The 16,521-nt window shown below is 31.8% G+C and overlaps 1 long non-coding RNA gene across 2 annotated transcripts; it reads left to right on the forward strand.

Moving 5' to 3' along the window:
* Nucleotides 1-453: 453 nt before the first annotated feature.
* Nucleotides 454-14,820, forward strand: LOC121124529 (uncharacterized). Of its 2 annotated transcripts, none has more exons than XR_011781775.1 (3): nt 454-1,194; nt 14,566-14,636; nt 14,724-14,820. It is a non-coding gene; the product is annotated as an uncharacterized lncRNA (long non-coding RNA). The 2 variants fall into 2 exon arrangements; XR_011781774.1 differs by lacking the exons at nt 14,566-14,636; nt 14,724-14,820 and adding exons at nt 9,080-9,150; nt 9,238-9,919.
* The last annotated feature ends 1,701 nt before the right edge of the window (nt 14,821-16,521 follow it).

A 16,521-nucleotide genomic window follows, 5' to 3' on the forward strand; every position in this document is an offset into this window, starting at 1 on the left:
TAAGTATCTCTTCTTTAATTTTAGGACCTCAAAAATATTTACAAAGTACATATTTAAACATAGTGTTGTGATGGTCTTTATTTTGGATAGAAGACTGCAGTCTCGTCTAGTTCTGTCTTGGTCCGGTCCAGTTTAGTGCTGCATATCAGCCATAAAACTTTATGTCACACAACTTAATATCTGATTTTTTAATCAGTTCTAGAACTGACAATCCGAAGAACTGACGCACTTACGGACCAGTCCCTAAGACTGATAGGATCGGTCTTAAGGCACGACTGAACTGGAACTAATAAATTAAAACTGACACAACACTATTTAAACATAATTATAGTTACACTAACTAACTTTAGATAAAAAAAATTAATTCAAATACCAAGTGGTCCATACAAATCTGGACCCTTTGAATGTTAAAATTGAACAACATATAATTTATTAATTAACAATAGAATTTGAACAAAATTAATAATATAAATAGATGTGTGTCTGAGCTATCTTAATCATTAATGTAGCCGCCCTTGGTGGTGTGAAATCCTGAGATCTCTTGTTTGGACAATCATACACTTGAGATGATTGGCATTGGCTGTTTTTTTTAACTCTTCATTTCCAGCTTAGGCTTTTTGACAGAGCCCTTCTCCTCTCCAACATTTTCGACTTGCTGACGGCGTTGATGGGGGTCCTGGAGACGCCCAACTGTTTGGAGTATACTAATGAAAATTCGTCAATCACATTCAAGTGGCATTTACTAGACTTGTAAGTAAGCTGGAGAGCTCAGGAAGTTTGAAATAAAATGAACATAACAACTATATGTTCCTAAGGAACTCTTCAACAACTCCTTCTCTTCTGGCCTTCCAAAGTTATTTAAAAAGACGAAATATGTCCCAACGAAGCCAAGCATATTGTATAAATGCTAAAAGAATTCAGTTCCTAACTTCTCCCGAAAAATGGTTTATATATCGTTTAGTAACAGGCACACTTGAAGTCACTGACGAGATTTTCAAAGACGAAAGGAATTTATGCTTTTTCTGCAAAGAAATGCCTGAAACCACAGATCACATCATGTGGGAATGTGTCCAACTACATTTGACCTATATGGGTATTATACAACTCATTGAAGAGCGACATGGTAAGAGACTTGGAAGGATCGACTTTCTGACAACCAGTAAAAACGCTAAAATTGACGCCATGATCACCAAGGTACAGTATATTTTAAATAAACTAAGGACTATAGAAGACAGTAATTTAAATAGAATTATTCCTATTTTAACTTAATACTCGAGTACTTTAAAATACATTTAATTTGAAATTTAAATTCAATATCGCTTTTAACTTTCTCAGGTAGATTTATTATTATGATGTATATAATGGGATTTCGTTGTTTTTGTTCTTAAGATTGTTGAATCATTTTTTATTACATAATAAATGTATCCTTATAAAGGCCGATACAAAATAATCTACCCGAATCGAAACCCCTGCATCATGGTCATGAGCATAGATACTATACAAAATGTCTAGATTTTCATACTCCTTCATATAAATCATAGACAAATATATCAGCTATTTTTTCTCCCGATAGTGGAGTGTAACATGGACTAAGTGTCTCCACCATCTTGCGAAGCTGAGGATGCTGCCCAAGACAAACTGAAGATTCTTCGTAAATATCTGTCTAGCAACTTCTTCATCTAGACTACCCTTTTGAGAAGGTGTAGCTTTTATGATAAATCTGTCCAGAGATGTTGTTGCCGGTTGTTTGCCATGTACAAATTGTGCAGCAGAAACAGTGGGTGACCATGATCGTCTCAATGGTGCAGAGACCTCTTCAGATGTAGACACTGATGCTGTGGCTGTAGTTCCCGAAAAAATAAATTAAACACTTATCAGCAATAACAAAAAAAATATCATTATTAAGTATTGCCATCAAGATTTTTTTGCCTTTGAAAAATCATAGTACGTACATTGCAGTAATTGTTTATCAGATACTAAATTCCTTACCTGGATCATCAAGCTCCTCTTCTGTGGCTGCTGCTTCTTGTTGTTTCTGCTAAAACTTCTCTCTTTGGGAGTTTAATCTTGATACAAGACCTTGCATTTCCAGCTGGCAGTCTTTAAACTTGGTTCTGAAAGCTTTAACAGATTTTGAAGGTAATTTGTCGAAATATTACGATACTGGACCATGTTTTCGTCCAGAAAGGTTGATTCGTAGTGTTGACATCCTGGGAGTGTGACTCTTCAACAGGAACTAACGTAGGTATATAATGTAAAATTAAGCTAAAATAATAAATTTGTCACAAGAGCCATGATTGGGGTTTTTTTTCTTCAAAGTAAACCATACAGGTGCATTCCAACAAATAGCGAGTCCGAATTCGAATATGGGCTAAAGCCCCAACTCTGGGCGAGTTCGACTCCTACTTTGCAGCTCTGGTATCTAGTGTTGTGAATGTGCAAATAACACTTGTAGAACCCATTAATTAATAATTATAGATTGGCATACGCTGTTAAGGTTTTCTTCATAAAAATTGTAATTATATAAGTTATATCTCCTTTATTATTTATAAAATACATTGACAACAGACAGTATTTTATGTTGACAAACTGACAAACTAACTTGTTTCATTTCAAGGATCATTTTAGAAAAAGTTCCTATCTTGATGTCAAACTATAAAATAATACATTTCTAAACAAAAATTTCATCGAAATTTAGCATATTTCACTGTTTGTCAAATTGCCCCCAAATTAAATTATTTGTTCCTTCAATTTTTATTTCAACATATAAGAAGTGTAACAATAATATACCTGTAAAATAAGAATTAAATTATAGTAATTCTAAGCACAGAAGTGATTTTTAAACCTTCAATAGATCTAGGTTTGGCCTAACGACCCCTTTAAAAATACTCACATTTTTAAGGATATTTTTACGATTCAAAGACATATTTTGCCATGAAATAACCATATAAACCGAAATCAATGTTAATAACGATTGAGCAATAAAAATGACAGCCTTTCAAAATATATAATAGTATACAAATATATGTAGATAAAGATCTTTTAAATACACAAATCTCACTCAGAGATCAATTTTAAACTTGAGAGCCCTATAAATAATTTTCTCAGTGTATTTGATGTTTCTCTAAGACCTACTCCCTCGGGGGTTCATAAATATGAGAAAAAAGAACCACAGGATTTATGAATGATCCATGGCACCAATAGTTTGCTACATCTACAGAATTATATATTTTAGTTTATTTTGGAGGGGAGGCTTGGTTTTTGGAATTTTTTCGAAAAAAAATCCACAAATTAGAAAAAATCTTTAAAATTCTTCGCTGTTCACTGAAAATTAAATGTTTTTAACATAAAACTTGAAAAATTATTTTTTTTCGAAAAACAATTCAAAAATTAAATCTTAAATAATAAATGTAACTGAATTAAATTCATTTTCATACAAGAGATGTTTAAAAATAGGAACGTAGAAAAAATAATTGCTTTTTGTTTTTGCTTTTTTAACTTAAACCCATGAAATTAGACTTTTTTGTAAAAAATAATATCACAAGAGGAATCCATTAATAATAATGCATGTGGTAGAAACTCCTTTAAGCATTATGTTTTTATTGTTAGATATCAAATTATCAAAGTATATACGGAAAAATAAATGGTTTGAGAGACGTTCAAAACTGAATCTCGAATTACATTCCCCAAATACTTATTGTACACAGTTGAGAAAAAATGGATCATTAAGAAATGTGGCAGAAAAATATATTACTTATACTATCATATGATTAAATTTTTTTGTGTCCTACCCGACATAATATATTTGTTCCCCATTATTTACTCCGTCCTATTTTTGTAGTTTGGATGACTTGGGTAGGACTTCAATTCATTATTTAATTGTTCTTAGGTAAGCCAGAACACTAATCCATTATATTAATCGTTGAAGCCATATTGAAGAATCATTTGGGTAAACTTTTTTTTATAATGTATACTTTTCAAATGATACGGTGTATGCATTCTTATTTAATGATGCCTAACAAAGTACTAAAATGTTTTGAAGGACGGAAATTTACTACATCTTATGCGTTCTTAGTCCCTTTTTTATTTATACAGCATACATAATACATGGGATGAAACGTCTTAGACTTAATAACGAAAACAGGGTGGTTTTTTTCGCTCAAAATGATCTCCATCCCGCTTTAACATTTCACTTGTATAAAAAGTTTTATTTTTTGCCTCGTAAATTGTCCTCAGTTTCTGAACAGTAAGTTGAATGCAGAAGTAATTAGAAGTTCAATTTATGTAGTTTTATAATTGTTTTTCTGTGATTTCGTCCTTCAAACGCTATAATAACGCCATAAAATATTCACTTTTGATGATATTTCCCTACTCAAGGTAGTCTAATGATTATTATACCATGTGCATCCCAAAAATACCGAGACCATAACCTTTCAATCTGATTGTTGTACTTTTGGGCGCTTTGGAAGAGTTTCACCAGTTGCTATCCACCCAGCTGATGATCATTTTGATTTGGAGTGAAGCGATGGATACATGTTCCACTTATTGTCACGGTTCAAGGAGGATTCGCATGTTTGCATTTTATGTTTTTGCCTTCTACGTATTCGCATTGTGACGTTTTTTCCTGGTGAAGCTTTCGTCTTGAGGCATTTTCGCCTTGTTACTTTTTTCCTTCGGATAATAATTGAGTGAATACTATTTCTTCCTAGTTATATATTTGTTTTGAATTTTACCGTTGTATTCCAGCTTTGAGAAATTAGAAATAAAAAGGTAAACAAGCAAGACAATAACAATTCTTCAAACCTAAATTATATATAATATATAGGTTTTAAAGCATTGGAAAGGAATCAAGGAATGCTTCTGCTACGTTCCGTTGCAAAAAATCGTTAACATTCATATGCAGTCCATTTCTTCATCAAAATGCCATAAAGGGATATTGAATTATCTGCTAACATCAAGGATTGTACTAGAGTTATAGATCAAGATGGGGACCTCGTCCATGAAAGTCTACAGGTATTTGTGAATATGTTTATATCAACATACTTCGTTAACTTATCAGTTGTCACTCTACTCACCTCCAAATCGTATCAAATGAGTAATTGTGATGGTATACAAGAAATATAGATAGGGAGTTAGAAGCCCCTTTTCATTATATAATACAATAAGTAAATCAATCAATATTAACAATTTCATTAAATATATAAGTTGGGGCGTGATTCAGAATAATTTATTGGTTCCAGTTTATTTTTATTCAACTTTCCATATTTAGGAAAAAGATTGTATAAAAAGCAATTGTCAATTAGAGTTTCATTGACATTACCATTAAGGTCCTTTGAAATTGTATTTCATGATGATTTGTCTAAGGAATCATTTAATACGTTTATGAACTTATTTTGGATAGATATAATTAACTGTTCACCGTGTGTCGAAAAAAATCCTTCTGTTAGTTAGATAATAGCTGGAGCAAGAACTTTTAAAATTCTTTATAAATTAATTGGAAGGTTGACTAGGAAGTATCTAGAAGATCTCTAGGATTTATTGTGCAATAGAGGATCCTCCTTGACAATTATTTATTATGATGACTGATAAGTTATTATCCTATTTGAAGACTGATCCTTGCATCCCGTACGAAAGAGTAGTAATTGTTTTTTCAAGTATATACTATATCGACTATAACAATCCTAAGTTAAAATATTAAAGATGTAATTTATATTAAATAAATTGAATGAATCTTTTTAAAAAAAACTTAACAGAGATTATATTTGTTTATTTACTCCAATAAATACTTCTATTTCAGCCATTGTCCCCCACAATCTTCGTTACCCTATAATAACCTAAAAGAACATGTACCAAAATGAAAAAGTTCATCAAACACCTGATTGGTATGAATAAGGTGATATAAAACACCTAAGAAAACTTATGTTAATATTTTAAAGATGATCATGAATATAATTTAGTAGAACCCACAAAAATAGACTTCTATACCTAAAAAAAAAACCAAGATATTTTTTAAAAAATTGTATGTTTGTTAACGTTTTAATAACTGTAATAAATGAAATAACAAATACAGAAGGGAAATATAATCCAATCACTCACTAACGATACATAAAATTGAGTTCATGAAAAAAAATTATTTGAAACAATTATAAATATAGATACTGGATTCGAGTACTTAAAAATCAACAAAATATCAAACTTAATGCATCAATAATCAAAAAGGTTTTCCGTGATGTGTCTGCTGCAATCCATCTAAAAATATCAAAAACTAAAGTCAAATGCGACTAAATCTTATGCAATTTGGTAATAAATATAATAATAATTATCTAACTACAGATCACCGGTTTTGGTCTTTAGTTTATTCATTATTTTTTCCAACAAAAGCTTATAATTTTCTGAGTTTTTATGAGTATGAAATTGATTATAAAATAATAATTATAGTTAGTATTATATTAATAAATTATATTCCAACTTTAAGCATAAGTTACATAAGTTAACGAAGTATGTTGATATATCATATTCACAAATACCTACATGTAGACTTTCATGGACGAGGTCCTCATCTTGATCTATAACTCTAGTACACTCCTTGATATAAGTAGATATTGAAATAGGGACTGCATAGGAATTCTAATGATTCTTTGCAATGGAACGTAGAAGTAGCACTCCGTGATTCCTTCGCAATGCTTGAAAACCTACGTATCATATGTAATGAAGGTTTTGAAGAATTTTTATTATCTACCTTTTTTACCTTTTTGTTTCTAGTATTCAAAGATGGAATACAAGGGGAATTTTTTTTTACAAATATGTAACTAAAAAAAAGTAGTATTCCCTCTATTATTATCCAAGACAAGAGAGTCGCAAGGCGAAAATGTTGCAAGGCAAACATGTCTCAAGGAGAAAGCGTCACAAAGCGAAAACGTATCAAGGTGAAAGTGTCTCACGGCGAATATGTACAAGGCAAAAATGTTTCATGCGAATCCCCTTGATACGTTTTGTCACATAATGAAAATAAAAAAATTCGGTTTGTTATATTATAACAAGGCTATACACTGCTCATACTCATCATCCCGTTTTTGTTTTTGATCAAATGTGAGCAAACATGGGACTCACAATAAGCAGTGTTTCCTCATGGACAAATGTGTATTAAACATAAAAGGCCAATTTTATTTTGATACCTTTAGGATGCCTAGCTAACTCATCACACTTCTTTTTCCAATCATACAAAACGAATTTATGGAATTTGTAATGTTTTGTGTTGTTACCACCTCAATTCTACAAAATATTGGTGGCTCTACGACCACTTTTGAAGTCAGCAAATCAACGTTTAATTGTTGTTCTCGATAGAGCAGAGTCTCAATAACACTTTTCAAGGCATTGCTTAGCTTAAACAGTATTTTTTCTTATGAAGAATCAATGTAAAATCGAAATAAGTAATTATATTTTTGTTATAATTGTAAATCCTTGTTGGACTCAAAGTAGAAATAGGGATCAACATCAGAGTAAATCTTGACAATATCCTCGTTTATTTCCTTATTTCCCTCCTCCATTGTATCACATTGTGGGATTGTAGCTGATACGTTCCCTGTCAACACAAAAACAAGCCAAAAAGATATTCCCAAATTTGGGACTGGATTACATTTGCTCGTCAAATTAACCTAATGTATCATTAAGAGAGCTGTAAATTGTTAATAAAAGTACTAAAACGCTCATTGCCACAATGTAAGAATTAGAAATTGATATATTTTATTTAAATAGGACCAAACTAGGCTGCCGAAATCAAATGAAGGCTTTAAACTATAGCTAACATTCTTAAGTATCTCGAATCAAATTTTAATACAATGACTTCAACTGAGTGTAATATGTCTATGAATAGTGATGAAAATCTTGTGAACAATGGGCATGTTAAAAAAGGAAACCGAAATTAAACATGATAAACCTTACAATTTGAAGAATGTCTTGGAGGAGATAAAGAATAATTCTCATGACATTTCATTAGATCAGCTATAATCAGCTGTGACAAGGGAGGTTGGAGAAGAAGAAATAACAAACGGCATTTGCTAGAATGACTTCGACGTCGATCCCCAATTTTACTTTGAGTCCAACAAAAACTCCGCAACAAATCTTCAGGGTTCACTACATCTTTTATGAGCACACATGAATGTTCAATGAGGTTTTGAATATAATTGACTCTATTTAAAAAAGGAATTTCACTACTCAGGAATTAATTAATAATGACAAGGAAATTCATTCTTCAGAGTACCAACTCAAAAAAAAAGAAATGTATCAGAATAAAATAAGACTTCAAATTAGAGTTTTTTTATAGTGAAAGGTTTAATTGCTTGGGTGATATAATGGACTCAATTTATTCATATAAATAACATTTCACATTTAGTTTTTTCTAAAGGTGTAATGCTTATAAAGTTAAGAAAATCTTCTTATTCTGTAAGATAAATTGATTAGTTATTAAGAAATGGCATTATTTTGCTTTTATTTTATTAACACAATCAAAAGTCTACTTGAATCACGGGTCTTTGATGAAAAATAACCATTTATGAGAATGAAGTGTACCCATATATTGCTCTCCTTGACTGTTACTGTCAAAATACCACTGTTATTATCAATGTCGTCAAAATCGGTCTGCCTTGCCTAGTAGTCGGTACGATACATCAATTTGAAAATTCTTGCTAGCCGGATTGCATGATAGCTTAACCTTGTATTTCTATTAACTTTGGTCTCGATTACTACTGTCTACGCTGTCGGCAAGTCTGTAACGATGGAGATAAAGGAGGTCTCTTTCAAAAGGCCAAACTGGACCCGGAGGAGTTAAAGAAAACAACCGAGGGCAATTTACTCAAATCCATGAGGGTCCATGCAAGAGATTTCAGGGTTTCACATCGCAGCCAAATATATGAGCCAACCAAGAATAAATTGACTCATGAGCTCGTAGAGAAACCAATTTTTAAATTAATTTTAATTTCATGTTTTTTACAACTAATTATAATGATAATTATGATTGATATATTTTGTCTTTTCTTGTCAAGCCCTAAATAATAAAAAGTTATAATTGTACATTGTATAGGTCCTGACCATAGATAACTAAAGACTGATATAGAACAATGTTGTTGTTTTATATCAAGACAGGCTGCTCAGGTAATATTTGTAGAGTAAATTTATCTTATGAGAGCCTAAGTTCGTTTTATTTTCTCTAAAATTGTATTTGGGTGTACATTATATTAGACATCTTACCTACAACAAAAGACTGAAAAACGTTACTATATGGAAAGAGGGAACAATACAGAGAAAATGATTATGTCACAGAAAATATGTATCTAAATTATGTTTACACCTTCACGCAACCTCAATCATAAAAAACTATGGATTTTGTAGAGCGCGATGAGAATAATATGAGTATCTACATAAATCAATGGTGCAATCCAAAAGATGCCCTTTAGATAATTTCCAAACCTATCATAATTCAATTTCATGGCTTTACATTAATTTTTTTAGCTGCCCTACAAAAAAAAATATATATATCACTATTGATGTTAATAGTATTCCAAAGGGAGTTATAGTCTATAAAAATATTTTTATGACAAATTATTATTAATGTGTAATTAACTGATGTTATAATTTGTTTGATTTTATTGTAATAACTATTTTTACACTGTTAACGAATTCAATTGTATCGTATTTTCATATTATGAGTAAACATTCGGCAAATTTTATTCAAAATTTATATTTATCAAGCTCTGTGTTCATCTCACAGCACTAGTATTCAGATATATTATAGGGGTGACAGAATATTTAAGGGGGAACACAATATTTCTACCAATGAAATGAAGCCAAGAGTATAATATATCTTTGAGCCCAGAATCCAAAGCTAATCTCAGTTTTTATCTGGGTTATCAAATTTCAGAAATATTTGAGATTATAGTAATTTCTTCGCTTTTTCTTGATTAAGACAATCACCACCACATTGAAGTACGATGAATAAATATAAAATGGTTTTTATGACGGGATCAATTGACTTTCAGATTAAGATAAAATGCTCTGGATATAAAATATATATTAAAACATTATCATTAAGTATTACAACAATATGAAGTTTTAAACATAAAGCTGAAATATATAATAATTTGAAATTTGTTTATATTTTTTTTAGAATTGTTAAGGCCTAAGATCATTCTTCATTCATGAAGAACAGAAGAAACGGACTTCTTTGTTCTCCAAGATATAGGACGAAAGACAAATAGAGGGAATCGAAGGAAAACTATTTTCCTTTAAAAAAATTTCTCCTCTTTCCTGAGAGTATCTTTCCATAAATATGAATACATATATTGCGTAAGTGATGATAAATGGATCCTATAGATAAAATTTATAAGATTGCTTTGAAAAGAAAGATTCAAATACATACATATGTCTGAATGATTTATTTTAGAAGTCACATTGATGCACAAATGTATGTAACAATTTCCATCAAAGTCGATAAGTCAAACGGTTTTTTTGAAATCCATAGCCAAATTGTAAGTGAATAGTATCCCAGCCGGCCATTGCACAAAAATATACATACAAATATAAATAGCATTTTATGATGATGAGTATTATTGTATCAGTTATTGTAAATGTATGTTGATGGATACTTTGCAAAATATAAATATTAGCCATATACGAAGATATATATCATATTAATATATTGAAATCTACAATATTTTGTAGGATTAGTTGCATAAAGTGCTTTAATGTATTTTATATATCATATAATATACATTAATAGGTTTTCAAGGAGAAAATATTCTGTTAAATATTTTGTTTATCTAAAAAGTAAATGAATCGATACATTTGAGAATAATAATTTCCTATACAATCAAGGTATTTTGTCATAATACACACCGAGAGAGGACCCAAAACTTGCAGTGGCATTTAATTACGATTCTATTCCAGTTATTTTTAATAACTGGGTGTCAGTACGCAATCAAAGGACAGCTGACCCACAAAAATAAACAAGCTTTTATTTTATCCCGTGTCTCTAAGTGTAAAAACGTCGGAGCAATAAAAAAAAAAGCAACGCATGCGGGATCTTATCTGGGCTGTGTCAGTGCCGAAAAGGCTGCAGAAACTATTACCATCTCTATCTACTAAACTGCATATAACATTAAAAAGTATTTAATTTTTATTTATTGTTGTAAAACCTAACTTTCATTTTATTTTGAATAGCTGTAAAATGGCAACTTTAGGTTACTATCCATTGATATGTTTAGAATCAAGTAGTCAAAGAGAGATTTTTTTTTTATTATTTGACTTTTCCTCTTTTATCAATACGAAAGATGGAAGATGCCCATAAGCAGATTATCATCGATCTCTCCTGTCTCCAAGTGCAATTCTTAACTATTGCTAAGATTGTGGGAGTCCATGCAAGGACTGTAGCCTGGACTGTGATCTGGTATGAAGCTAGAGGAAATGTTGGACGACTTCCTAGGGGTCCTCTCACAAATAAGAAGAGGATCTCAGACTTCAAGGACAGGATAGGATGTAGATCCTCACTGAGACAGACCCCACGTGATCAATTAGATCACTGCCCGAAGGTCAACTACTCATCGGGAAACTATGTCTGGAAACAGGATGGATAATAAAAGTGGCTCACTGAAAATCTGGCCGAATTCTAGAAGAGCAAAATGTGGTATCTATCGTCCCCCATCTCACCCCTTTTGACTATGAAATCTGGGACACCACTGAAAGGAAGGATGTACAAGTCCCCTACCCATCCATATATAACATGAAGACTGCTGTGGACCTGGGTTGGGAGATCATATCCCGGGACTTTGTCCTGAGGGTGTGCTTACCGTTAAATTTTGAGAGTTCGATTTAACACAAAACGTGAAAACAGACATAATCGATCATAACTTTGAAACACATTGAGATACATAACTCAATTTGATTTTTAGCCGGAGAATTTTGCACTCTACCGTGTCTCCATTTTAGTATCCTTTTGAGATACATAATTTTTGTAGTCAAACATCACCAAGATTCCGTTTGCAACAGTTAAGATTCACAATATTGTAATTAAGTATACTGTATAGGTATACCTGAAATGAATTTAGTTAATGACATTTCATTAGTAAGGAAAAATAGCAGTAAAAAAAAAGATGAAACAATTGTTCCATAGAAATCACTCTTTACAAAAATGTGGTTAATCATAGAAGAATATAGGATTTGTAATTAATGATATTGTTTTTAGGATATACCTACGTAGTTGGTTTTATCGGAACTCATAAAAAATATTTAATTTGTTTAGAGTTACGGTCGATAGTTAATCAGGCGAATAAGCAAAGGAAAGGTATGTAAAAGTTTCATACCATTCATGTTTCCAAATTAATTTAGGTTGATATTTGTACGTGACGTTATCATTATTATGATGTCACTCAACTGGACTCGGAAATTTTTATACCTTTCAATCACTTAAGAAGAATATATACGTCTTATATAGATAAGGCAGTAGATTGGTGTCATCCATTAGTAGTTGTACCCAAACCTAGTGGAAAAGTGAGAATATATGTGGATTTTAAGAAATTGAATGATCAAGCTAAGAGGCCAATCCATCCCATGAGAACACCTTGGGACATAATATCAAGTATTCCAACAAATATTGAGTTTTTTACAACATTGGATGCAAAACAGCGATACTGGCAGATGGAACTGGAAGAAAAATCTCGATAAATTACGTGTTTTATGACTCCTTGGGGTAGATATTTTTTTAATAGAGCTCCGATGGGATTCATAGCAACGGGGGAGGCATATTGCCTTCATGGAGATGAGGCATTGGAAGATTTATCAAACCCTTACAAAGTCGTAAATGACATTCTTACTCTATCACACAATTTCGAAGGCCATATTAAGAATGTCTGTAGAATCCTACAAAGATGTAAAGAAAACAAAATAACATTAAATCCATCTAAATTCGTATTTGTAGCACCTAAATTAAAATATTGTGGTTATATTTTATCCAAGATGAGTATTGAAGCGGATCCAAGTAAATTGAATGCTATTAAAGATTTTGTAGAGCCATCATCTACAAAGAAATTGAGAAGTTTTTTGGGATTAGTGAATCAATTGGGACTGTTCTCGCCCAGAATTAGAGAAGTTGTAGGTCCACTGGGAGAGCTTTTATCGTCAACAGTATGTGTGGACAAAAAATCATTCCTTATCAATAAAGGAAATTAAAGAATTTTTAACTTCACCACCAACATTAGCACCGTTTGATCCATGAATCGATCATTTTCGATCTATAGCTAACATTCTTAAGTATCTCGAATCAAATTTTAATACAATGACTTTAACTGAGTGTAATATGTCTATGAATAGTGACGAAAATCTTGTGAACAATGGGCATATTAAAAAAGGAAACCGAAATTAAACATGATAAACCTTACAATTTGAAGAATGTCTTGGAGGAGATAAAGAATAATTCTCATGACATTTCATTAGATCAGCTATAATCAGCTGTGACAAGGGAGGTTGGAGAAGAAGAAATAACAAACGGCATTTGCTAGAATGACTTCGACGTCGATCCCCAATTTTACTTTGAGTCCAACAAAGCCTTACAATGATAACTCCGCAACAAATCCTCAGGGTTCACTACATCTTTTATGAGCACACATGAATGTTCAATGAGGTTTTGAATATAATTGACTCTATTTAAAAAAGGAATTTCACTACTCAGGAATTAATTAATAATGACAAGGAAATTCATTCTTCAGAGTACCAACTCAAAAAAAAAAAAGAAATGTATCAGAATAAAATAAGACTTCAAATTAGAGTTTTTTTATAGTGAAAGGTTTAATTGCTTGGGTGATATAATGGACTCAATTTATTCATATTAATAAAATTTCACATTTAGTTTTTTCTAAAGGTTTAATGCTTATAAAGTTAAGAAAATCTTCTTATTCTGTAAGATAAATTGATTAGTTATTAAGAAATGGCATTATTTTGCTTTTATTTTATTAACACAATCAAAAGTCTACTTGAATCACGGGTCTTTGATGAAAAATAACCATTTATGAGAATGAAGTGTACCCATATATTGCTCTCCTTGACTGTTACTGTCAAAATACCACTGTTATTATCAATGTCGTCAAAATCGGTCTGCCTTGCCTAGTAGTCGGTACGATACATCAATTTGAAAATTCTTGCTAGCCGGATTGCATGATAGCTTAACCTTGTATTTCTATTAACTTTGGTCTCGATTACTACTGTCCACGCTCTCGGCAAGTCTGTAACGATGGAGATAAAGGAGGTCTCTTTCAAAAAGGCCGAACTGGATCCGGAGGAGTTAAAGAAAACAACCGAGGGCAATTTACTCAAATCCATGAGGGTCCATGCAAGAGATTTCAGGGTTTCACATCGCAGCCAAGAATATATTGACTCATGAGCTCGTAGAGAAACCAATTTTTAAATTAATTTTAATTTCATGTTTTTTACAACTAATTATAATGATAATTATGATTGATATATTTTGTCTTTTCTTGTCAAGCCCTAAATAATAAAAAGTTATAATTGTACATTGTATAGGTCCTGACCATAGATAACTAAAGACTGATCGAGAACAATGTTGTTGTTTTATATCAAGACAGGCTGCTCAGGTAATATTTGTAGAGTAAATTTATCTTATGAGAGCCTAAGTTCGTTTTATTTTCTCTAAAATTGTATTTGGGTGTACATTATATTAGACATCTTACCTACAACAAAAGACTGAAAAACGTTACTATAAGGAAAGAGGGAACAATACAGAGAAAATGATTATGTCACAGAAAATATGTATCTAAATTATGTTTATCTAACTTTATCTATAAGAGTTACCTAACGTTATAAACATTTTACCTCTAAAAACAATTAAATATGGATTTTTATTTATATCACAAATTAAACCTATCATATTGTCCATAGACCATATGTACATAGTCCATAGTACATATCCATCAGTTATGTAAACTACCATCAATCCCAAACGTAAAAGCCTGATGATGATTTAGGATCAAATTCACCATAAAAAGGATCTCATAACTCAAAGCCAGATTGAGTTACAGATCTGAAATTTTATTTTTGAACTTCTGAGTTATAGGGGAGTTGATGACTAAATATTTAGGTGTCGACAAACAAGCAAATTTTGCTGTAATAATATTTTTTTTAAAAAGGAGCATCAAATCCTCGCTGTTTTTCTGATTTTTCATGATTACACTCACACCTAGTTACTCAATACTTATACTTTCTTTCATCAATAATAAAAAAAATATTAGCAGATTCAGAACTTATTCTTAATTTGCTTTGATGGGCCAAGGAGTACTTAAGCTCCTTGCTAAATCTTATTTAGAGTGGCATTCACTTTTTTTTCTTTTTTAAATAGGAGTTGAACTAAACACCTGCGAGATACATCAGGGAACATTTTATACAGTGCACCCTGTATGCACGTTTGATACCACATGAAAAAACGCCTACAAAATCTCAAGATTTGGTTGTTTTGGAATATTTGTTCATATACGTATAGTAATTATTTATCTCTCGTATCGAATGCTAATAGTTCAGTTCACAACATTAATTATTTCCATGTATAAAGTTTCAAAATGAATTAACAATTAATTCAACTCAACTTTATTCATTAACGAATAAATGAACTGAAGGTTTTTTCAATATTGATGAGGAAAAGTTTATTTATTTTATAATATTTCATAATTAAAAATTGAAATCTCCACACTAACTAATTCAATAATTAATTAAGGTTGAGTGATTGAAATTAATTTCATTTTAATATATTAAAACAACAACAATTAGTTACAAAACACATCAAATTTGAGCTCTCTAGCTTCCATACATGAACATCGACATATTGAACGCATATTGCAGATTGTGACTCTGATACAATCTATACCTGGCTCAGGGTCGGTTTCAAAGACATCTTCTTTGGTTTTTAAAAATTGGCGAAGAGTGCTGCAGTTTCCGCGGCATCCATGAGTGTCTAAGGGGACCTTGAAAATCCTAGGGAGGGTTACGGCGGAGTTGCATCAGCTCGTACTCATATCCGCAGCAGGTCTCCGAGGTGAACAGCCTCTGGTCGATAGAATAATGTAGGTAAGGGAAGTCGGCAAATTGGATCCGTAACTTCGGGATAAGGATTGGCTGTGAGGACTGGGATAATCGGGCTTTGTGTTTTAGTACTTCTTCTAAAAAGAAAGCTTTGTCAATTCCTTGATGCTCTTACACATTAGCAGAGGGACTATAACTTTTACCTATATAATTAAACGTTTTCTAAGCTGTACCAAATGTCCGAACCTGCTGTTCCTCTCGTACTGAGCAGGATTACTATCGCAACGACGAGTCATCAGTAGGGTAAAACTAACCTGTCAGAAAAATTACCACAGGGATAACTGGCTTGTGGCGGCCAAGCATTCATAGCGACGTCGCTTTTTGATCCTTCGATGTCGGCTCTTCCTATCATTGCGAAGCAGAATTCGCCAAGCGTCGGACTGTTAA

The sequence above is a fragment of the Lepeophtheirus salmonis genome, chromosome 9 (genome assembly GCF_016086655.4).
Source record: "Lepeophtheirus salmonis chromosome 9, UVic_Lsal_1.4, whole genome shotgun sequence".
Classification (NCBI taxonomy): Eukaryota; Metazoa; Arthropoda; class Copepoda; order Siphonostomatoida; family Caligidae; genus Lepeophtheirus; species Lepeophtheirus salmonis.